This window comes from Manacus candei, unplaced genomic scaffold (genome assembly GCF_025592945.1).
Source record: "Manacus candei isolate 608988 ecotype Guabito, Panama unplaced genomic scaffold, ASM2559294v1 h1tg000008l, whole genome shotgun sequence".
Lineage (NCBI taxonomy): Eukaryota > Metazoa > Chordata > Aves > Passeriformes > Pipridae > Manacus > Manacus candei.
In genome coordinates this window covers 29,693,151-29,718,108 of record NW_026138056.1, presented here as the reverse complement: position 1 = coordinate 29,718,108, position 24,958 = coordinate 29,693,151, and the positions used below count along the sequence as shown (strand labels likewise).

At 40.8% G+C, this 24,958-nt stretch overlaps 1 protein-coding gene and 1 long non-coding RNA gene across 4 annotated transcripts in view; one reads left to right on the top strand and one right to left on the bottom strand.

Annotated features, from left to right (window-relative positions):
• The window catches only part of PAG1 (phosphoprotein membrane anchor with glycosphingolipid microdomains 1), a 115,702-nt gene that overhangs the window by 36,691 nt on the left and 54,053 nt on the right, over window positions 1-24,958 (top strand). Inside the window, exon 1 of one of the 3 annotated variants that reach the window (XM_051770360.1) lies at window positions 19,763-20,202. The exons of the other annotated variants lie outside the window; for them this stretch is intronic. The gene's annotated coding sequence lies outside the window, so the exon portion shown is untranslated. Of the gene's footprint in view, window positions 1-19,762; window positions 20,203-24,958 lie in introns of those variants that run through there. 3 annotated transcript variants of the gene reach the window in all.
• LOC127462271 (uncharacterized) lies at window positions 11,846-24,435 on the bottom strand. The gene is made up of 3 exons (XR_007900380.1): window positions 21,223-24,435; window positions 18,441-19,772; window positions 11,846-14,415 (listed from the first exon to the last, which is right to left on the bottom strand). It is a non-coding gene; the product is annotated as an uncharacterized LOC127462271 (long non-coding RNA).

The following is a 24,958-nucleotide window of genomic DNA, read 5'->3' as shown; positions in this document are numbered from 1 at the left end:
TCCTTGGGTATCCTAAATTGAGCTGAGAAACAGGAGCTGGGCATTACCAAAACAAAGGCACTTAACGAGCCACCTGTGTAAACAGTGGGAAGCAGTTAAGATGATATCACCACCTAACCGAGTACCAATAATGAGCCTGATTTCTGTAATATTCATGAACCTATTATAGAGTGTATATTAAGCTACTGTCAATCTACAATAAACGAAGTTCCTGGATTCTCACATTGAGGTGTCTAGAGCTTTCCGTCGCGACGTTATTCTGGCGCCCGTGGACAGGGACCAAGTGGGGGTCCCTAGGAGGTCAAGTCGGATCTCCTGGGTTGGAGTCAAGTCGGACTCCCGAGAGCCAAGTCGGGTTCTCGCAGCCGTGGTCGGACGTAGGAGTTTCGGTCGGTCTTGCCGTGCAGCACAAGAAGGCGAAAGGGCTGGACGAAAAAGAGCTCAACTTGCCGCCGCCGGACGCCTCCCTTTCGGGGATTTCGGACGGCGAAAGAGTTAAGTTCCGTGCTTCCAGGGCCCGGCGCCCGGGACGACTCCTGAAGAAGGAGGCCCGCCGACAAAGCCGCAAAGTCTCGTGGTAAGGGCTGCACAAAGCGTGGTAACACGTTTTTTAGGTAATAGAGGGACAGGCGGCACTATCATTGCTCCAATGCTTTCTGGGAAAGCGGGGAGTTAAGACGAACTGGCTTTGCGGCAGATGCTGCTTTCATGTAAGGGCCAGGGATATGAAGCGAACACTGTAACTGCCTTTACTATCTCTACTTGGAAAGAACTTAGTGATAAACTCTTTACTGCTGCCTGTAAGGGAGAAAAAGTTGCTGCTTCCCTCCTTACAATTTGGCGATTGTTATCTGGAACAGTCAAAGGCATTAAAGCACAGTCTGAGGACATTAGGATGCTACTGGATACCATCATACGGAGAAATCGTGTAAAAAGGGAGTCGAGCGGAGTTGAAGGGAGCCGGAACGGGACCAGAGATCACGGAACGGGGCCGGAAACAACGGAGCGGCCCCGCCAACATGAACGCGGTGCTGGCGTCTCGGCAGTGCATATCCAGGACGATCGGAGACGACGGCTGCAGCGTGAAAGTACTGCTGATGGACCAGAGATGAACTTTACGAACACTATGACTGAGTTCCACCTTAAGACACTTCCAGCTTTTCATCTGAACTGTGCAGCGGGACTGCGCTGCACATTTGTGGCTGTGTTCATGGCGCTGGGTGCTTGCGCCGGGCAGCAGGGCAGTAGCGGTGGTCGCGCCGCCTGCGTGTCCCCGGCTCGGAGCGGTGCGCCCGCGCGCGTGCACGCCGGCGGCCCCGGGCGCGGCGGGCGGCGGGGGGGCTCTGTGTCCCCCGCACTGCTGACAGCCATGGTCCCGGGGGTGTGCGTTCCCCTTCCCTTCTTTGCAGCGAGTGGTTTTTCCCTGGTGCTGCTCCTCTTCCTAGAGTTAATGACGGTAGCAAAAACATTGGGGGGTGCAGTCGGAGGAGGGGGAAAGCTGTTTCTCTTTTTCCCCGTTACACCAATCACCCCTTCTCTGAAACGTGCCTGTTTGCAGCTGTTCTCTCCCTCTCCTATGTTTTTGTCTTTTCTTAAGCAGACCCTGTGATTAAGTTCCTTCTGCTGATCTCTCTGGGTGAGCCCAGCCCCTCCTTCCCCTCCTTCGTCCTTCGGCAATGAGGAGCGTGGGGGGAGGCAAAGACGGTAAAACACGGAAAAAAGGGAAAAGAGAAAAAACAACTTAAAATTAACAATATCCCAACTTATAAATCAAATAAGATTGCATTGTTTTTACAGCAATAGGTGTTAAGCATGCAGTGTGCTCATGGCATTCTCAAATGTTTTCTTCAAAAACAGAAAGGGAGACTGACGAAAAATCCTTTGAAGTAAGATTAGAAATAACGCGACATCCGTGCTTAGCTTTTGCATATTGCAGAAGGTTGTTAAGAATTTCCTATAGTTTGCCATTTTGCTTCTCTTACATGAAATTTGGCTGTTTCCCCCAGGGGCAGGGTGCAGGTAGAAGATTTGGAGACGGAACGATGAGACAGAAGGGGATATAGTCTTCCCCCTGCAAAAGTAGCTTTATTGCCTTTATGATAAAATATCATTGCTCTATAAGAAGCGTTGAAGATTTCCAAGATAATATTCTGTTCTTTCTTACTGTATTTGTCTTTTACATGGAGAGTTATGCAGGATTTGCAGATTGCTGATGGCGGCTATGCCATAAATTTCCTTTGGATTATGAAACTGACAAGAAGTGCACAGCCAATGACCACTTGAAAATGTGTGTGTGATTGAGGAGTGTGTCTGAGGTGGCCACCTGAATGCTGTGTGAAAGAAAAAAGCTACATGAATGTGTGAATGTGTAAACTTAAAAATACTTTCTGCCGGTGTCAAGATTTTAGAGATGTGTAACGTGATTCTGTTGAACCATAGTGATTCCTTATTCTGAATGGGCTCTAAGTTATACAATGGATATTGACAGTTATTGTAATCTTAGTAATAGCTCGTGTTGCCTTTTCTTGTATTACTAGACGTCTAAATACTACGACAAAGAAAGCATTGTTGGCCCATAATAAAAACGGGGGAAATTGTAGTGGATTGGTTAGAAATGCGAGGACATATGAACATGGCTAAGGCTATGGATGAGCTGCTAAAGTACAAGACTACTGCTAAAGTATAAGATGCAGTTTTCACTAGGCCCATGAGAAAGTCTGAGATAGCAGGGCGGTGAGAAAGCAGCAGCGTCCTTGGGTATCCTAAATTGAGCTGAGAAACAGGAGCTGGGCATTACCAAAACAAAGGCACTTAACGAGCCACCTGTGTAAACAGTGGGAAGCAGTTAAGATGATATCACCACCTAACCGAGTACCAATAATGAGCCTGATTTCTGTAATATTCATGAACCTATTATAGAGTGTATATTAAGCTACTGTCAATCTACAATAAACGAAGTTCCTGGATTCTCACATTGAGGTGTCTAGAGCTTTCCGTCGCGACGTTATAAAACCTATGTGATGTCTTTAGATGTGCCATGGTATTCTCAATAAATCAGGTACTGTTGGAAGGTCAGGTACTTGTGTCTTTGGCATGGCGAGTATCTCCACTGTGCATGATAGACAAGAGGAATGCATCCATGGTGAGTTGACTCATTTGATGATGATGATGAATTGAGGTTGATGGCATATGCTGCCAGAAAAGATAGTGAATAGGAGAACTGCATAAGCATTTTTTTCATGTCTTCTGTATTTATGGGATGCTTGTCAGTATGTGCACACATAATGCATTTCTAATTGGGTCTTGAACAAACAGAGAGAGGGCTACACTACAATACTTTCTACTGGTGTGAAAGAGGTTGTTGGGTACAAAGTTAAAATATACAAAGCTTAGTCTCTAAAAATAGGTGAAATAATACGTTTCTTGCTTATCGAGGAAGTCGTATAATGCATCAGGGAATGGAAATAAATTAAAACCACAAAATCAGAAGTATTAGGTCAAGCTTTTCCAAACTGAATTAAAATATATTTGAAAGGAAGATCTCTGAGATGCAACAACTTTCATTTATTTTTGTTTCGCCAGAGAGTCGGAACTGGACATCCATGTTCAGGGTTCAAGAGGAGTTCAGTACCTGTGGGACTCCAGCTGCAGGGGCTTGCTTCCCTGCAGACACTGTCAGCAAAGCTTCTCATCATGATAGCACTTTCTGTAGTGCAGACACTGGGCTACTCTGCCATGCTCAGAGCATTTGTTCAGTTTAAGCAACCATCGAGTCACAGCAGCTTGGGTCAGTAGTGACTTGACCCCTCAATTATGTTCACTACTGTGACTAAAGCCTGCTGTATTCTCTTCAAGCTGTTTTATACATGGCGTAACTGGCACTTGGGAATTTAGATTGACTGCTGTTAATCAGTTTAACCAGTTAAATATCCACATAATACTTACCTAGTTCTTCTAAATAAAGTATTGAGCACTGTCTCTGCCTTGACACCACCAGGAATGGATGTGGGCTTGGGCTTTCAGCCTTACCTCTGCATGTTCCTATGTCTGCGTATTCAGAGACTGTATCTTGTCTGAAGCCATCAAAACCTTTTAACTTTTTGGCCATCCATTGAACAAAGAAACCTTCAGATATCCCATTGAATATAAACTTTCTTCAGAGCTAACAATGGACTGTTTTCAGAGCTACTGAAGCTGCAGTCTTCAACTTGCTTTGAGGTAAGTGAAAAAGAAAACAGGAAGAATCAGTCCTATCAGTATACCGTCACTATGTTTCTATTTACAGGCCTTGTAGGCACACCTTTGCAAATAATTGCCTTAAAGCTTTTAATGTTCTTGCACTGCAAGAAGCTGAGCAACATTTTCAGTGCTTATTCACAGCATACACTCTTGGCATGTATTCCTGCAGTTCACATCAGGCAAAAATCCCTCTTGAATTCCGTGGGCTTTTTGCCCTGCACAGTCTCTCATTCCAACTGAATTAGCAGTAACATACTTAACTATAAATTATTTTTTGCTCTGGGCACATTCTCTAATAATTACCCTCCTCTAGTAAATACTTCACTGTATTAGTGAGATACAAGAGCTTTTAATGCTTTAGACTGAGAAACTTTTTTATTTCAGGACTGGTTCTGTTCAAAGAGGTTTGTTTTTATGATAAGAATGATCACTTTTAAAAACAAACCTGAGGGTACAATTAGGATGTTGCCTTATGAAATTACTACCTTATAATATGTGAAATTTGAAGCTTTTCCCCACTGAACACCTGTTTTAGAGATTGAGGTGGCCAGATCTAGGAGGGCTGGGTTCATTTTTTTTATATGCTTTTATTTTCCAGGTATGCATTAGTATTGAGAAGAGGCTAATTCATGCTAGACTACGTTTTCAGTATGGATTTAATTCCACCTAGACTCAGGGTAGTGAAACGTGCTGCATGGCAGCTGGCACAACAGCATTTTTAATCAAATAATAGATTCCAGCTGGTGGGGAGTCAACTGAGTTCTGAAGCAGACATGACTTAATGCAGATCTACCTTATTTCTTCAATAAAATGCATTACCTTTGCATATGAAACAAATGTAAGTGGAGGAGGGAAAGTGAAACAAAGCAAGTTTGTAGGTTTCCAGAAACAAAACTAATCATTATAATCTCATAAGGTGAGTTAAACAAGGGATAATATGGTGGTTTGTGATTGGAGTAATAAATTAACTTGAACTCTTCTCAAATACCATTAAATGATTTCTAGTTTGCAGATGTGCTTGTGATTCTAAGGGTCATTTTCTAGGCTTTGTCCTTGAGTATTGCATTCTGTGCTCTTTAGCTAATCTACTGCTGTCATCAGGAGTCATCCTCATGTTAGTGGTCAGTCAGTCTCTGCACCCTACTTACCTGGCTAGGCTACAGTGCAGTGGTGTGAACAATTAACCCCAACATCAGACTGGGGGTCTTTGTGGTGTCACTGAACTGAATATTGTGTCAGACAGACCTTTTACGTAAGGTTTTTTTTCTCTGCTCTCCCTAAAAGTGTAAAGATTTCGATAGGATTCAGATAATGAGGATCTTATCGATACGTAGAGCTGAAACGGTGTAATTGTACTGTAAAGCCAAATGTAATGGTACTGGAAAGGTCATTGCATGTTGGAAAATGTCAACAGATGATGCATTTTTAATAATTTTTCTTGTTAGCTTCTATCCCTCTATCTAAGTTCAGTGCTTAGCCAGGACAACCAACTCATTCTTCACTTGATGCTTACTGGGGCTTAGTTCATACTGTTGAGAGAAATGGCAAATGTCACAAAAACCCTATACATTGGCTAAGGCTTTTTCTTGTAGTGTTTTCCGTGTCTGAAAGCTGTCAGTGATGTATGCTGGCTAATTTTCTTTCAGTTATTTCACTGTTGGATGTTCTTCAGAGAACTGAGGTGAATTTCAGCATCACCCTACCAGAATCAGCAGAGTCTCAGTGGGAGCAGTTATCCCACTGTCCTGTCCACAGCTGAGAAGCGTGAACCTTTGAGGAGCTGATAACTCCCATCCCATTAGCTGGAGAGATTTGATATTTCGCACAGTCCAGCCTGAAAGTAAATAGAGTATGAAAAAGCATGTCTGATGTGAGGAGACCCTTTCTGAGCTGAGTGATCCCTGTTCCCTCTGAGTCTCCATGAGGTCACTTGTTTCAGTCGGGAGCTGCTGCATGATAGCAAGATCAAAGCCTGTGGAAGCAATCAGACCCTCTCATGGCATTTGCTGAAAGTGTGCTACAAGGTAATTTTTCTCCTTAAAAAAAAAATAAAGTAAAACAGTTATTTTTATTTTATTTGTGTGGTCAGAACTTCATCCTCAGTAAAAGTCCTATGGAAGAAGAATACTATGGAATGTTTTTATGTAGACAGCTGCAATTAACATAAATCTATTAATCCAGGCTAGCAAGAGAGTATTGATTGCAGTGCTTTTGCACTTCCTTCTGACAAGATGGAAAAGTAATGAGAGAAAAGCAAAGCCAAATTGATCTCATAATTTCAGGAGTTGTCTTGAAAATAAAAATAAATATTCACATAGTTTCATTTTATTGCCTGTATTATTTCCATGATGTTTCTGTAGTTACTGTCTGTTTCTGACAGCATTACAGTATATTTTAGAGACCTTTTATGTTAGTTTGGTTTTGTCATGTCTGTTGCCTAATTCTTCATGTTGCTTATTGATGCCATAAAAAACCCCAAAACCATAAAAATGTTTTTGAATGTGGAAAATGCACAGGAAAATAAAAAAAGTAATCTGAGATATGGCAGATACTAATCAGAGTTTATAGGAGATACTTAAGCTTTTATATTAAATGTTATGAAAAGTTCATACTAAGTTTCTGTTGTGCATTGGTAATTTGGGAGATGCACTGGAAGCCTGGTTGCCTGTGGCTGTGCCTGGTCAAAACACCCAGGTTTTTTGGAGCAAAATGTGAGATTTGAAACTTGCAGGGGGGGATTTTGTTTTGTTTTTTTTGGGGGGGTTGTTTGTTTGGTTGGTTTTTTTATGGTTGTTTGTTTTTGTTTTTGTTTCTTTTTTTAAACAGAAGCAAAACTGGGCCTTTTGGAAACATTAATGAAACAATATAGAGAGAAATTCTTGCCAGAGCAGCCCAGTGTATTTTGGCCAGGCACTTTCCTGCAGCACCAAGAGCCTAGCCTCAGGTTTTGTCTGACACATCCTGGGCAAATGCAATTTAATACAGACAGTCAGTAGCTTTTGACCAGGAACATGTATCTGCTCTCCCTATTCATCTGGAAATCTTAACCCACATCTGGGAAATATTTCTAACATCAGCTTTCTCAAGAAGTGACATATTAGTGCAAAACACTCCAGTCACCAGTTACAAACTGTATTTGATAATTTAGAGCCAACTTGGGTAATTTCAACTAACCTGAGTGAGAAGTGGATGACTTTCACATTTTCAGAATGACCCTATGAGTTAACAGGCTTTACATTTTCTAAGGTGTGTGCTGATGCACATCAAACAGCTGAGGTTGTGATGACCAAGTTAAAGGTACGGCTTTGTCCTCAGCCTTATTGACTGGAATGGCAGTAGACTGGTTTTCATTTGGATGTGTGGAGTTTCATGTGCCACGTGCAAAGATTTGAGCAACATATGTTGGTTTTAATGAAGTTAAGTCAGATTTGTAGGATTCATTTCAATGAAAACTGATAAACAAAGGGTAACAGATTACATATGGACAACATAGTTTAAGAAAGCAGCTATTTCAGACCTAATTGGTCTATTTATGAAATAATCTAATAATATTTAATGATTTGTCTGATTCTTACAAACAATTTCTTGTGCTTGTAGATGCTAATTGCATGAGGAGATCTCTGTACTTTGTGTGGGCAGAGTTATATTTGTGTTGCAGTGTTTGTTGTATTCATGCCAAAAAACCCCAACCATAAAACCTCATTAAGTTCTGATCCTTCAAATGTGCATGCGCTTAACTTGACTGCTCAAATAATGTTGCTTTGGCAGTGTTGATTTCAATACTTTGATCATGAAATGTCTAATGTAAGGTGGTGGTGGTGGGAAATCAGTACAGCAGTAGTGTTGATCTGTATAAACAGTCATTAATGAGTACACATTGCACCCTTCCCTGGAGGCAGAAAACCATGTTTCTGCTGAGTTGATGAGTAAAATTAATATTTGCTCACCGAACATACTGTCTTGAGAACCAGTTTGCTGCTGCTGTCTTATCCCAAACTCAGACTTCAGAGTGACTGTTTTTGTACTTTGTTGTACACAGATTTCTCTGGTTGTTCAGGCTTTTACTCCTGTTTGCTGTATGTTAGCTGCAACACTTTTGGCTCAGTTCCCTGAGCTAGACTTGGGATAGCACAAAGACATTTATAAAGGTAAACAAGAGTATTGTTTGAGTGTCTTTACAAACAGCAGAAGATAATTTGTTTGCCCAGTGGAAGAGGAATGTTTACTATCTAGCAAGGAAGGAAAAATACTTTCCCTTCAAGCTTTTTAGAGTAGAAAAAAATGACTGCAGCTTAAAGCTGACTGGAGCCCGTGAACCTCTAATGTTAGATACCAGCCAATCCTCAGCTGAGGTTTTGGGATACAAAAGAAGAGCCCTGGGATCTAACAGGGGAAGGGCTAAGGTAAGATTAAGAGAGAAATATGGGAATAAAAATGAAAATCTATATAAAACGCATGAAGGGTGGGGAAAGGAGATCAACAGGGAGATGACAAGGGTGGACTTCTCTGATTGTTGCTCTGAAGGGTGTCTGGCAAACACTGCACCTGACAGCATTTCATGTGCATTTCTGCCTGGCCAAGATCTCATTTTAATTATAACTAGGTGTTTGAATTTCTTCTGCACTGTTCTTGTGTGAAGTTCTTCCTGCATTGGTTTTCATGTTTATTTTCTCAAAGGAGAAAAAAATTTGCAGACTCCCCAAATATTCTAAGAAGAAAAGCGAGCCGTTTATTTAAGCTGGCTTTCAATATTCAGAAAGTTGCCTCCACAAGAAAATGCTAATGTTTGGCTTTGGGCTTTCCTGGGAACGCAAATAAACTGCTGTTTATTTTTTGTCTTTGGAGATTTTGTAGGTGTTTTTATTTCTTCCTTGTTCTTTTAAGCCTTTCTTTCTACTTATCCAGCATCTCACATAACTTTGATATTTATCTTTGCAATAGAATAATTTACATGGAGATATGCAGGGGTTTGAGAATGTTTTCTTTACCGGTAGACAGAATAGGAAGTTAAAAATCATCTGTTTTCCATTCAGTATCTATTTTGCAGTGCACTTAGAAAGAGACATATGCTGCTGCATGTGTGATGAGGCTAATTCTGTCTTTGCCTTAGTGGAGTTGTTCACACTGAGCTTGCATTCTGATGAATTAAATGAGAAATTAAGAGTTCAGGTTCATGGTGGGCTCTCAGGAGTCTGCTTTGTCAGAGCTCTGTGAAACTCACACGCCCTCCAGCCCCCACCAACCTTCTGCTGCCACTGTGCTCTGTTTCTTGCGGGTCATCCATGGGAAGCTAGAGGTGATTGAAGACTTCAGAAGGCTCCAGAACTGCTTTGGCCTTGCTGTGAAATTAATATTGAGTCTTGGTAAAGTGACAAAATCTTGTATAGGCCAGACCATGCCAGTCTCCCCATCATGGCTGGGCTTCGTGAATGAAGATGTGGGGAGGGCTCTACCCACGTTTGTTACAAGTCGCTGGTGGCTAAAAAGGTCAATATGAGATAGACACGTCCGGTTGCAAAAGGCACAGCAGAAAGACTCCTTAGGTGGTATATTCTGCAAGGCACGATTCTTTCTGCGTTGTCTTTTCTCCTCGAGAGTGATCCTGCGTGCTTTCTCAAAGGCATCAGCAGCGTTATAGATGGTGTGTCTCCAGACCTCCCTATTGGAGGCCAGAGTAGACCAGTTGTGGTGATCAATATGGCCAAGGCTGAGATGTTGTTTCAGGGAGTCCTTGTATCTTCTCTTCGGGGCTCCTCTCATGTGGCAGCCGGTGGCAAGTTCACCGTAAAGCAAGATCTTAGGGAGGCGGCGGTCCTTCATCCTGGAGACGTGCCCTGCCCAGCGCAGCTGTGTTCTCAGCTACACAGCCAGTCTCCCCAGAGTTTTGTTTTCTGAGGCTCCTGGAGGCACTCTAATTAACCTTGTGCATCAAAGACTTGTGGAAATAGAGGAGCTGTAAAGGTGAATTTTTGAGTGAGCAAGTTTATCCTTCATTCCACAGCATTTGGAGATTATCAAAGTCAGAGATATTGCTGAGGGTGGCTGTGGCCAACCACATGGTCAGTTGACCATCCGCATCTGAGCCTCGGTGAATGGCACTGAAGGATTTCTTTTTAATGAGCATGTTAAACATGGGACAAATTCCATTTTATTACAGTCATTTAAAGTCATTTCTGATACAGATGATTTGTTGGCAAATGAGGTGTTAGGTCTACCAATAATCTGGGGCTTATCCAAGTTTCCATTCCTCTAAATACAACTGATCTAAGTAATGGTTCAGCTGTGCACAGTGCTCTTCAGTGCTTTAATGCAGATGAGCTGTTCTGACTGTAATGATGAGTGCAATAGCTAAAACTCCTATACAGTAATAACAAAATGTGCCTGCCATCATCTCCTTAAAAATCTCTGAAATCCCAGTGTGGTTGGCTGTTACTTTCATCCACTGCAAGAGGAAATGGCTTAAAACAGACACATATCTCAAAGTTTCCCATGGGCATTTTTAATGGAGAATATAGTCTTAGCATTGAATATCTGAAAATATCACAAAAATTTATTTCAAAAAATAATGAAAAATAAGCAAAAAATCCAAGTTGGTGTCAAAGAAAAGAAACTAAGTCTTGAATAAAACCTGCTATAATGAAGCCTATCATATTTTACACAGTAATCACAGTGTATAAAATATTTTGACAAAATTTTCCGGATCAGGTAGTTCACCATGCACTGGTATGTTAACAAGATGCTCGTCCCAGCTTTACTAAAGTAAGGATAATAAAATTCTAGTAGAAACTAAATGTGTTGTGCATGTACAGGAGAAATGTCTATCATAAGATTACATTGCAGTTAGGTTCATGATGACCTGTCTTTTCTTTTTGCTTTGATTTTCCCCTGGCTTGTAGTTACTGAAGTCCCCAGGGATTACAGGGACAGAATGCCTAAAAGTGCTCTTTAATGCTTGACGGCATGGCTCTGACAGTGTTAGACACACATTTTAAGCACAGTAACAATTGCAGGATAATGCTGTACACAGTGTAGAGGGTTTACAGAAGAGGCAAATAGGGATTTTGCAGCTTATGATGGAGAGTCTTTGATATAGCAGTTTCAAAAATTAGATTAGGGTGTATATCATTTAAAACTCTTTTTCAGTTGTGCTGTAAATTTAATGGCAAGATTTGTTTGAAATGAGCTCTTGTGGTCTGCAAGGAAGAAAATCAATCGGGGTTCACCTTATCATTTTTCTCTATCCTTGGTAGGGATGCAATTAAATTCAGTCTGAAAGGTCGCAGTGTGGGTTATACATTAACCTCACGCTAACCCTGTGTATGATACTGCCATTGAGAATGAGTTAATAAGGCTATCAGTTGGAGCTGCACATTTGTTCTCTTTTTTTCAAACATATCTGTGTTCACACACACTTCTAATTAGGTCTTTTTTGCATAATATTAGCAGATATCCAGAATATTTGCAGGGCTGTTAATTAGGTTGTAGGCTAGTGTACACTGAAATGTATGGTGGAGTTCCACAGTTGGTGGCCCACTTTAACTCGTGCTGAAGTTCATGTTAATGCAGGGATATATGTCAGTGAGACAAGGCTTTGTTTTATTTCCAGACTATGATGATGTTTAAAACAGCAGCTGCAGAAAGTGGGTTTAATTTCAAAGTGCAGTAGAGTTTCTGAATGCCATTTGCATTATACACATTTGCTCCAGATGACAGAAATTAAATTTCTTATTGAGAATTGGGCAAGTACTTTGGTGGTGAAGAGACTCTTGACCTTTTTAACCTATTAAATTAAGTTATGGGGAGGTATTTGATTTTAGGTTTGATTTGTGAGGCCTTTTTAAAAGGAACCATGTTTTCCATATTAGCTATTAAAGAAAACCAGTGCAGTGCAACATTAAGAACAGCAATGCAGTTTCAGAGACAAGGTAGAGAAACATAATAATACAGCACTTCTTTTCCAGAGACTAGCAACGAGAGGTCAACAAATTTTACTTCTAAAAACATTTCTGCTCCTCCCTGGAAAGCCATTTATTGTTACATGAGATTGCAGGATTTCTAATGAATGTATTGAACAATGGGGCACAAGAATGAGAAATATAAAATGTATACTTTAGATTATGAGATAGTGCCAGGGGAAGTGAATTTTGGAAAGTAACAACCTGTCAGGCCAGCCTCTAAAGTATGTAATATTTTAGAACAAATGTTGAACAAGTTAATAAACTCAGGGAAGCAAATGGAAAATGGGATAAAATGAAAAATTTTTAATAAATATTTTTGTGCCAAGGGTAGCTGTTTCCTCTTATTCAGTTCTGTTGCTGAATAGAAGCAATAGGTGTGGTCCATCTCAATTTTGATAAAGAATTTGAATGTGGTGCCCACATGGAGGTTTCTCAGTATGGTAAGAAAAAAAAGAAATTTATAGAAGCAATTTTAAATAGGTAGAGAATTGAATAAAGAGGAGATGTCAATATTTGTCTTGAAATGTGAGTGTTGGGCCAAAGGAAGCCTGCTAATTAAATTCCTCAGAGGAGATGAAACATGTTCAGTATTTTCCTATCATTGTCATAAATAAGCAGTAGAATGCTTATGAATTTGACAGGCGACAGAATTCTTATGAATTTAAAGGTGACTCAAAGGTAAGAGTCCCTGACACTTCAGAAGAGGATCATAGCATCATACGAAAAGAGTTACGTTTTCTTCTGGATTGGTATGATACATATGGCATGAAATGTAATCGTGCAAAGTACAAGGCCATGCTTTTTCCTATGGGCAAAGCAAGGCCAGGCAAAAAAATACAGTTTCTGATTATCTCTGAGGTTTGTGAACAGCCTTTTGCAGGTGTAGCAGAGGTAAAAATAAAGGGCAGCTCTAGGATGGAGCATCATGAGGTTCATGGAAGGTACTCAGGAGTTCCCTTGCAGTCCTGTGCTCCTGTATTTATCTGAAGTGTTTCTCATGAGGAATTGGATGTGCATGTGCCTCTCTATGTGTGGATGTTTTAATTAAATTGCTAGCTGCTTCCATGTATTTGAAGCATTTCCTGGTGGTGTATGTGTCTATGTGCTGCAAGCTGTGGGAAGGATGATGTGTTCTTATGCACACAGCTGCAGCACAGCAGGAAAGGGGAAGACTTAAGAGGCAGCAAACTCTGCAACTCCTGAAGGGATGGTTGTCAGTCACATCCGCTTATCCCAGGTCCTTCGCTGCTGGGGGAATGTGCTGAATTTCTGCTCCTCTTGGGATGATCAGCAATCACTGCTCATGAGCACAACCTAAATACTGACCTGCCTGCAGAGAAATAGGAAAACTCCCTTTCTGCAGCACATAGGTTTTACTCTTGGAAGACTACTTGTGCTGTGAACGAAACTTCACAGAATCACGGGAGGGTTGAGGTGGGAACAGACCTCTGGAAGTCATCTGGTCCAACCTCCCTTGTTCAGGCAGAGCCACCTACAGCTGGTTCACCAGACTTTTGAATATCTTCAGGGAGGGAGCCTCTACTGCTTGTGGAAGTTTCTCTGTAGAACTGTGTTGAAATCATACAGACAGACATTAGATGGGAAGATTCCAATTGCAGGAATGTTTCTGGTTGGAATGAGGTTTAGGTAGCTGAAGTGCAGGAGACAAGAGATAGATGAGTCCTGATGGTGAGGTAAATGCCATGTCCAACATTTTCATTGTTCCCAAAGGAAGGCTGGAGTTCTTAAATAGATTGTTTGGTCAAGTTGACTTTCCATGGCAGGCACACTATGAGTAAATACCAGCTCTGCTGTGCCAGCTTCTGTCAGCTCATGCTGCCAAGGGCCGGCATATACAGGTACCCTTAGGTACTGTCTTTGTGCCATAAGCCCTCTGAGAAAAGCATGGCTTCTCTGCTGCTTCAATACTGCCATTGGGAGAGGACCTTGGATGCATGAAGGAGGGAGCTTGAGCATGAGAGGAGGATGTCGTGGGTGGTTTGCTGAGCCCCAGGGTCAGCCCACAGCCATACAGGCAGGCAAAGAGTAGGAGATCAGCTCTAGGGCCATGCTTGTGGTGCTTGGGTTGGGTCAGAGCAGGTGCTGCTTCTTCTCTGCTCTTGTTGCTGCTCATCTTCTCTCCTTGCACATGGTCCTTCGAGGTTTGTAGGGCTCTGTGGATTTCAGGAGAAAGCATATGTCCTGATTTCTGTTCTCCCTAATCGTGAAAAAGCAAAACTCAAGGTTTCACAGGAAATCCAGACAGTAGTTACATATGTGTGTATTAGTACATATGTGTGCTAATGCTCATATTGCTTAACAGTCGCCGAAGGAAAGAGTAGAGGTGACAGTTTATTCTACTTAGAGCACATGAAACTTGCTTTTTGCATTAGTTATGACAGTGGTTATCAGTAGTGGGTTGTATCCTGAAGCATGTGCTTTTTTTTCTTCTTCATATTATTCTCACCCAGTTTCCATGCTTACATTGTTTACCCTTGACATAAATGATTATTTCTTCCAAATATATTAAACACATTAATCAAATTTTCATGCCTGAAGTAGATTTAATACGCATTTTTAGGAAAGTATTGGACAGATTTCACTGTTGTTATTCCAAGAATTTTTCTTGCTGATTTACTGTGCTTTGAGAATAAGATTGTCTTTTGTGTCAGACGTGCAGCGTGGCAAGCCAACAAATGTGAGAATCGAGATTGACTTGATGCTACAGACAGGAATGTGTGATTTTCTTTCTGTCATCTAGTTCTGTTTAATACCAACGGAAATGGCACATCTCCCACTTCCCTGTGAGTAAAGCTTCTGCATTTCTGCAGTGAGTCCAAAAAAGTTTGATTAGGGCTCTCCTCAAGAGGACAGAGGAAGCTGTGGCACTGTCCACCAAATCCACCACTTCTCTGAGAAAAAGCTGCTTTACAGTACAAATGACTGAAAGGGTATAATTTTATTTTTCATGGCAAAAAGACATATGAATATGCTCAGGAACCATACACTTCACTGTATAATTTTCTACTTGATTATGCCTTAAAATTGTAGAGCAGTTGTATTATTTTTTATATAGCAGTATCATCAGGGTTCAAGAGTACGTCTTAACCAGCATCAAACTTTAACCTGAACAGTGAGGTTCACGAGTTTATTCACTTAATATCTCTTGATATTCACAGATAATCACTGCCAGCCTTATCATTGCCTCTTCTTGAGGAAAGCAGAGAAAAATACGAACTAGTTTGTTCAAACATGAGAAATGAAGTGATGAAGGTCCTCATAAACTCATTACACAAAATGAAGAAAACTGGCCCTAAAGTTCACATTCTAATTTTTGCTGCAGTTTCAATGTAGTGTGGGAACTATTCTGTTCCAGGCAATAAGGGAATACTTGCTCTTACAGTCAGAAGCCTTATTATTTTTGTATTATTACTATTAGCATCATAATTCTGCCAAATGAAAATGTGTATCCAGACATTACGTGGTCTTCTGCTTTTCACAGTTCATTTTTTTCTGTCTGTCAATGAGTTCAAGTTCTTTCACTATAATTTGGAACTTCTGAACAATGTCGACAAACAAATGTCCATTCCCACACTGTTAAACAAGAAATTTGTGGCTATTCTTACCCTTGGGGTGGGCAAGGACCTAAGAAGATTGTATTATAGAAGATTGATTTCTGCTCTTCATCTAAAAAGGAAATCTGTTTCTAATCTGGTTTGGGATGAGAATTCATACTGACTATCTGCATGAAAATTTTACTCACAGTAATTCAATTTAAAAAAAAAATCTGGCTCAAAATCTGCTTTCCCCCCACCCCAGAATAAAGTTTCCTAGTTTGGCGTCTCAGGGAAGAGCATCTGCTTCCAAGATGTCTTTGGAAGTTCTGAGTTATTAGTCCTTCCCTTGCTGCCTCATATAGCCAGTAAGGAGTCTCCAGCTGTTATGGGCAAGCTCCATAGTGTAGACATTGTCTAGTTTCATCTGACTTCATCAGAGATATAACCACGCTTCACTCCTTAATATGAATGTCTTTTTTCATCTTTTTCCCTAAAAAAATAAATTTGACATTGTGATTTTCATTCATTATTCACAGTTTTGACAGAATCTTTCTACTAAAAAGGATCATGCCTCACATTTCAGCGTATTAAAAAGAAAATTACGACGGAGTCAGACAGAAGGCTAGTAATACTTAGAAAGTCCAGTCTGCGCTTACATTTTTCATTATGATTGACAGCTTGTTTAGAAATTCTCTGTATGTAAGTTCCAGCCCAGATTTTCAGTAGTTTCAATGAATATTTATTGGGATTTTCAAATACTTAGTTAGGCTGTATTCTATCCCAACATGAACGTTTTTCTACTGGTGATTCAAATAGTTATCCTTTATTCACATAAATACTTCAACAAATATTTAACATTCACATTACATTAAATAATGTACCTACATTCATGTATTATATTGACATTAATTTCAATATAAATGTAAAAGGTTGATTTCTTGTGCTTTGATATTCTCACTGCAGCACTGTATTAGGTTAAGGATGCTACTGGGTATCAGAGGGGACCACTGTTCCCAAAACTCTTTGACCTGGTTCACTGCAAGAAAGCAGTTAAAAGCCAACATGGAGATGAAAATATCTTTCACAGCTGTGACAGCACAACATATGTTACTGCTTTGTGTGAAAATGAGCAGAGACAATTTAAACTCTGCATTTGGCCGATTAGTCTTATGGTGTCTTTTCTTTGACAATAAAGACGCCGTTGGCAAAACTTATCCAGAAAGGACAGAGTGTGTATTCCTGCAGAGACTGCCTAGAGGTTTGGGATGGTTCTGGCATACAGATATTTGTAGCAGATGTTTCCAATTAACTGTAATAATTTTGAAAAATAAATTAACTTTCTTCGGGATCTCCTCGATGAATATTGATGTGGCAGCAGTGTCCTCAGCCTGGAAGTACTCACAGTAGCAGTGCTTGGGGTGGAGAGGATAAAAAACTTAAAGGTGATGATTTGCCACAAACAGTGAAGATCCAGACCATTGTACAGGGCAGAATGAGGAGAGAACTTTTGTCTCAGTTTCTCTGTATGTCCTGGGCAGTCAGCCCCCAGCACCTGCCGAGGAGCATGGCCTGGCTCCTGAGGCAGTGCCAGAGTACAGTGGCAGTGCCATTGCCTGTCCACAAGGGACATTAATTTCTGCAAGCCTGCGTGGATGGTTAAGTCTCTAGGTGACCTTAGTGCCAAAATTAATGAATGTGTTCCTTGGTTGCTGGTGCTTCTGAGGAGCACAATGTCAGTGGAGACGTGAGCTCCTCAGGGATCCTGGAGCTCTCCATGTGGAGCTGCTTGGTTTGCTCAGAAACATTTCAATGGCATATGGAGAGTTGAACTTGGTGTGGCTGTGCTATGGGACACTAGGGAGAGCATGGATGTTTCTGGTAGATTTTTTCAGGGCTTCAGGACTCTTATTGTGTGCTGCCCACAATCTCTACTATGAAAAAAAAAATAAAGAAGGTCAAAGAGTCTTTTTCAACTTGCACAGAATTTTATATGGCTTTATTTTAGCATAGTTATGTTTCTTGTCAAGTCCATAATGCTTTATTTGCTTCATTATAGGTGTATTTCTTTTAATACCTGTAGCTGCTTAAGTAGTTTTAATTTGAACTTTATGATTTAAATATTTTATTTTTTGAATGTACCTGTATTTTTTGCCAGTTCTATTTGTTACCCTCTTCATAGCTTTGTTGCAAGACACATTTAGCTGATTTCACCTAGTTCTTTTTACACTCCTAAACTCTTATATTTGTAATTTTTCAGCTCATATTGTAGATTCCTCTTCTTGACAGTGATTGCAACCATCGCTAGTATCATTTCTTTGTTTTTATTTTTGCTCCTTTCGAAAGTTAAAGCCACGAATGAGGTTATTTGAAATAGGCATGCTCTGTTAGAAAATTCCCAATACAGGCTCCACAAGACAACAGGAAAGCTGTGGCCTTGTGGAGCTCCTGAGTGTTTACCAGACAGAAGCTGGATCTCACTGGAGAAAGGGAACTGCTGCAAGGTTATCTTGAGGTTTCTGAACTTCTATTTCAATGGAAAGATATTAAATCTTGTTTCAAAGCACTTTTTTCTAAACCATGTCTGGAAAACTACAGCTCCAGCCTAGCGAATCTCAGGTGGCCATCCAGAATATTCACTAAGTATATTCATCTCACTGCTTGTCATTTTAGCACAGATACATCTAACCTGCTTATCCTGAGTTGCCTTCATCTTACCAGAGGCTTGAAGATCCATCTTTTCCCTCTCTAGCTGCCAGACCCTCTTGCAGTGCTCCATGGAATATGAGCCTGCAAGAGATGTTTCCAGACTGATAATGGAGAAACGATGGGCTGGTCCAATGGCCAAAATCAAGTATCCTAAACAACAAAGATCATGCTTATATATTTTCCACATTCAGTTCTCTGAAGCCTCCTCATCTGTAGCGTTTTCAGGGTGTCCTGCTTGTGATGTCACAGAGTCAAGGTCCCAGTTTGGAGTGGTGACCAACTGAGCCATCGGGACCAAAACTTCCTGGCTGGTGTTGCTGCCCCAACGATATGGCTGTTAGCTGTAAAAGCCACTGGGAATTAATCTTCCCTTTCATTCCCATTTATCACTCCTGCCCTTTTATGCAATGAGAGTTTTAGTGTGGTTGCAATGCAGACTCATTCTGTGGGGTCCTGCCTGCTGCTGTCCTTTGACATGAGCCGTCAGTTACTCCACGCTGCTTCTTTTGGCTTCTAGAAACTCAGCTTCGCAAACTGTAAAGGGTCTGTGTGATATTTCTTTAGAGACAGCCCAACTGACTGTGTATAATCTTAAGCCACGTCGTTTTCTGGTACTTTACTTCGCATTATCTGCCTGCAGTGGATAATTGTGTGTTTAAGAGAGCAAAAGTTTGACATTACCAAATAGTTCCTCGCAAGGCTTTTTTAAAATAATTGTTTGCAAAGCTCATTGTCACCATTTGGGATTGTCTCCAGGTTACTGCAGAGTCAGGAAAACCGAGAAGATAAGGTCTCTGCAGTGATATGAAACCTTCGTGTTGCACGTGTGCGGTTTGTTTTCACACATTCATCTGCCTGTCAGACACTATTAGTGAGAACATAAAATTATATGGAGGGGTAGGGCTGTAGCTTTTGTCTTTTTTTATGCTAAGGCAAATTGAGGATAGCAAGATGATGCCAAGTCAAAATAATCATATCTGTAACTCTTTTAGGGCTAGCACTAAAATAAGAATGAGATGTGACAAGGGTCTTAAGCAAATGGAAATTATAATGCTGAAAACACAAATGTGAAAGACGAATGATTCCTGTTAACTTCTGTCTGTATTGAAAAACACTATGTCAAGAACAGGGTTTAAATTTTTTTGGCTGCCCACTTGCATGGGACAGAATGTAGTTAAAACAATTAATGTAAAAGCTTATTCCTAAGCAGGTGTATGTCTGGAGAAATAAAGGACTGACACAGCACCGCAGGCTCATGGTGGGTGGAGTGGTGGTGCTCCTGCATGCTGGATCAGGTTCTAGTCTTTTCCACCTGCAGAAAGCAAAAGTGTTTCTAATGATTTCAACAGAGCAATATTGCACAAAGATTTTTATATGAAAAAAATCGGATTGAAAGTGGCAAGCATGATGGGAATAAAGTCTTTCAGATTATTTGCTTTGATTTCCCCCTTTGTTTTAACCACTTCCTGGCCAGCGTGCAGCAAGAACAAAGCCATGGTCATCTTAAATGATTTTCTAGGCATTTTAAGAGATGCTCTTGCAGCATAGATGAAGCATTAATGTAGCATCGCTTCAGTGTGCCTGGGGGATTTATGTTGTGTTGATTCAGTGATGAATCAAGTAGGCAATATCCAATGCTGTAAGTGGTACTGCTAACACTGTCGGAGAGGGGCTGGAACAGCTGGCAGGGAAAGGACAGGGATGCAGCTGCAGCAAAGGGGTGGCTGAAGAACAGGTCACAGGTAAGAGCAGTCCGTGAACTGGTCTTGTCTTTGTATCTGTGAACAGTGATTTTGCACATAGATTATACTGGGTGGTAAATATGTACTTTGCCTGGAGGCATGACTTCAGGTGCTTCTCCTTTTATGCCTTCCCCTCTGTTAAATATTTTTATAAAAACCTCAAATAGCACCGTGAGTGTTTTAAATTTCTTTTTATAAAGGAGCTATTAGCAATTATCATTGTATCAGTAAGGAGCAACATAAAAGCCAAAGCATTTGATGCCTCCTGTGCTTACTTGACAACATTAAATTCATGCAAAGAATAGCCTCCTATTTAATAAGCAAATATCTAAATTACCTCCAAACTTATTCACATTTTTACATGAAGCTGCTCTTGTGTTTTATGAACTTATGACCAAGCAAAATAACTTTTGTTTTATCAGGATTTGGAATTAATTGAAAGACTGAACTTAAAAAAACAAACAAAAAAAGCTACGTGATGAAGAGGGGCAAGGAGATTTCTCTGTGTGTACAAGGCCTGTAATTTTTAAAAGTGTATCTGCCAGCCCAGTTATATCTCTGTGCTCACAGGGTTTCTTGGAGAAGATCTGTGTATGACTGGTATTTGACATTCTTAATGTCTGTGTCTTAGTTTTGAAGGGGCTACACATATGAAATAACCCACCCGAATCTGAATTTACTTCCTCTATGTTCTATAAAATTAGGAAAGTAAAAAAAATGAAGAGACCTGCATTAACTGGGATTTTTGGTGTCTTAATACAGAGAGGACGCTGACAGCCACCCTAAAAATCAGATTTTAAAAGTGATGGGAAAAGGGAATGAATATTTTGTTTTTCCCTTCCTCAGATAGTAAAAGGAAAGGTGGGGAGGGTACAATTACCATTTATTGAACATTATTCCTGAAACACTTCAGAGAAGGTGAGGCTTTCCTAAACATATTGCATGATGAATTTGTTTCCTCTGCCCCACTGATTTCAAATGAAGTGCTTGTCCTGCTTGCAGTGTGTAAGGCACACTTACCTTTTCCCTGGCTGTAATGTGAGCGGCGCTTTGCTGCCTGGATTCCCACGGCAGCAGCAAGGGATCTTGTCTGCAGTTAAGATGCTCTTCATCGTGGGCCTGTCACTGGTATCTCAGAGGCAGCAGTCAGGGTCCTGGTGGGGAAGCTCACAGCTGGCTGCAGCTGCTCCAATGTGGAGCGAGGAATGTACATGAAAAAGGAGAAAAACTGTAATGTAATCCATTGACAACTGTTAGGAAGGCAACAAGCTAGGGTAGATGTATTCTAGTAGAACAAAAGCTATTTATACAAAGCCACCTTCTGTGGTGCAATAACCGATGGCTATAAAACAGGGTGAGCCCTGGAGGTCAAGGGCCATGCTGGATGGAGGGCAGCAGAGGTGGAGAATGCCAGGCTTTCTCCCTGCTCTGACACAGCACAGAGCACCCCAGGAACACTTCCCATCTGTGGGAGAGGTGCTGGAAGGACTGCTGCCCGATGGCTGCCCAGCCACTGCTTTCTCCACAGTCAAGGGAAGAAAGCTCTGGGAAAGCCAGACTCTTGGTAGGGGGGGGGTGTGTATGCTTTGGACAGGGGGAAGCACATGGGGGCTTCTTTTCTTGTCCGTCTCCCCTCAGGCTAGCGTAAAATGTTCTTCTCACATCCCTGTCTGTCCATCTGGCTGCTTTGGTGTGGGAGAAAACACATACTGAAACCCATACAATTCCCATGGATTTAATGCAAATTCCAAAGCAGAATTTCAGGATTTGGTTAAGTGTGGGTTTTTTTCTAAAAGGCTAATGTAATCCTCTGCAGTTTGCGGTGATATCTTATGGCAAAGCTTGCTTGATTAAGCAAATCCTATTTCTGATCTGTTTTAGGATTTTATGCTAGCATCTCTCCTAGTTCAGTGAGTTGGCATAGGCAATACTGCTTCATGTCTTCTCCACTGTATTTTGTCCAGCATGGAGTCTGGAGGTGGGGAATAGGCTTCTAACACTCTGGCCATCTCAGCTACTTATTTAAATGAAAGAGGTTGCTTTCAAAGACTGAAAAAAAAAATCTTGTCATCCACAAGTCACTGCAGGATTCCCTAAAGATCGTGTTCTCACTGGCAGTGATTAAAAAGGTTGTTTTCCAAAGAGAGATACACAAATGTTCTGGGAAGTCCTTGTTGAGGCACTGCTCAGAGTGGTGATGGTCTGGGTTCTCTGTCCATCAGTCCACTCTGCCTGCCACTTCCCATGCGTGGGAAGAAGGTGGTAAGTGATGGCACACAAACAGCAGGTACTTTCAAAACTCATCCACTGCAATGGAGGCATTGTGGTAGGGGAAGGCTCGTGGGTGGTGGTCTTCCTCCACCTTGGATTTGGCATTGCCTGCTTTGTTGAGCCACGGTCCTGTAGAGCCTTGATGTTACCGAGTAAAGTCTCCTGTGCAGATACTGTCTTTCATATACCAAAGTAGAGGCATTCCAAAGGCTGAGCCTTTGCTTGCTAGCTGTAATTGATTCTTGATGCTCAAGATAGTTTTCGTTATGTTGTTATTAGTTATTTTAAAAAAAAACAAACCAACTTCTGTCACAGACTTGTGTGAGCCTTTACGAGCAGACACTTCCAGAGATTTAGGAGAGCCCTGCTGGGCAGACACCTCTGGCCTGCTGGGCCACTTCACCCCCAGAAGTGTTTGTTGAAAGTGTTTGTTTGAAGTCAGGGCAGAGTCCAGTTTCTCAGCACCCTTGCGCAACCATGGCTTTATCAGAGACTTGAAAGATTTGCTCTTTTTAGTTCCTTTTTAATTACTCTCTAAATTCTTTCAGTCTGGCCTTGTGAACCAAACTTGAGTGAGACTTTCAGGTATGTGCCAATCTATCCGTGGCAAGTATGTCCAAGGGAGAACAAAGTATCAAAGGACAGTATAATATTAGATAAAAAAACAGGTCTGATCTCTCATGGGTAGTGTGGAGTCCAGGCAGAAATCATAAAATCCCACAACAGTGGCAGAAAGAAGGTGGAAACCCTGTCTCTTACTCTTGTTCACCTTCTTCAGGAGCTGTATGAATCTAGGGGGCCAGCAGCTTCTTTTGGCTGTTTCTGTTTTCTTTTATACCAGTAACAACTTTGGGCAATGTTGCTAGGTTTCAGTCCAGTGCCAAGTGAAGTAGATGCAGAGGCAACCAGTTCCCTGCTCTTTCTTGTGGGATCTTAGGAGGACCACACAAACAACCTTGGTTGCCTTAAGAAATGTTTGACATAATTAACGAACTTTATGTTTTCAAGGGAATTGAAGTTGTTCGTCTTGTTTTTCCTGCTTTTTAAACAGGTTTTCATTGTGAAAGATACAGTGATAATCAAAGAGACCAAGAACTGTTAGCTGACAGTCTACATCCCATCCTGTTTTTCCTGAAACTAAACTTTGAGTATTAAAGACCATCTCAATCACTGTGGTTAAACAAAAGTTTCTAAGAGTGGTTTCTTTTTCTTTTTTCTTTAATATTCCTTGGTTTATGAATAAACAAATGCTACACCTTTAGCACTGATTCAATACTTAAATGAGCTTCCACAGTTTGTACAGAGCAGTGGCTGTGGTAAGAGGACTTGTATAGTTTGTGCAGATGCTTGTGCAGAGAAATCTACATCCTAATAATTACTTTTCATATAATGCAATTTCTTGAACACAAACAGTTTTGTCTGGTATGCTTTTGCTGAGTAGGATGCCACCACTCATCTGGCAAAGCCAGAATAATTCAAACACGTCTGACAGGATCAGGACTTGGAAATGCAAGTCAGCTGTTGGAAGCAGGATGCAGAGCAGTCGTGTATGGTGATGAAGTAGTGACACTGCTTCTCTCTATTGCAGCTTGTCAACAAATGACAGGAGCATGTCATTCTTTGTCTCTTATATTTATAATCTCAAACTTAAATCCTCAAATTGTAAATAGATTTGTATCTTCTCTTGGCTGTTTTGCCAATTAGCATGGTGTCACTTCATTTCCAGAACCTCTGCCCACTAGTATTGTATAGTCTGGCCAATTATTTTAAGCATACTTTAATCAGATTTGTTGGGATTTAAAAAAAAAAAATATTCCCTTGTGCACTGAAGTTTAGCAATTTGATTTAGATAATCAGATCTCGTCCATATATCCAAATAACTCAGAAGAGTTTCTCATGGTTAGCTATGACAATATAGGATAATGGATTTTTGAAATTTTTTAACCAAATATGAAAACATTTGAATGTTTTGAGTCCGAATGATCTTTGACCTGAAATTTAATTAAAGAGTGGAAAACAGGAAAAGTGAGTGGAATCAGGAGAGGATTAAACAAAAAAGGAAATCCCTGTTCATTCAAGATTTTACTCCTGCTAAATGGTGTAAAAAGTTCTTGTCATATAATAGTTGGGCCTTACACATGGGATAAATTTGAAAATTAGAAAGAGTGGAAAACGAAAACTTAGTAATTTGATTTCTTTCTTCATTCTTAATAAAAATGAGCAAGCTGCAGGAAAGAATAAAAAGTCGAAGGAAGCACATTTGTAGCCATCCATCTCCTAATGAGCAGCATTAGAAAACCATATGCAAGTATTTAATCTTGACTGTAACGGATTGAATACATTTGGTGTTGTCTGGACGAAACAAGCCCAAATCTATCAAATACTTGGGTGAAAAAACAGTTGAAAATTCTGGTTACTGCAAATGGAAACCAAAGAGCCATGCTCAAATGCTTGATAAATACTGGAAGCAGATGAGGAGAAAGTT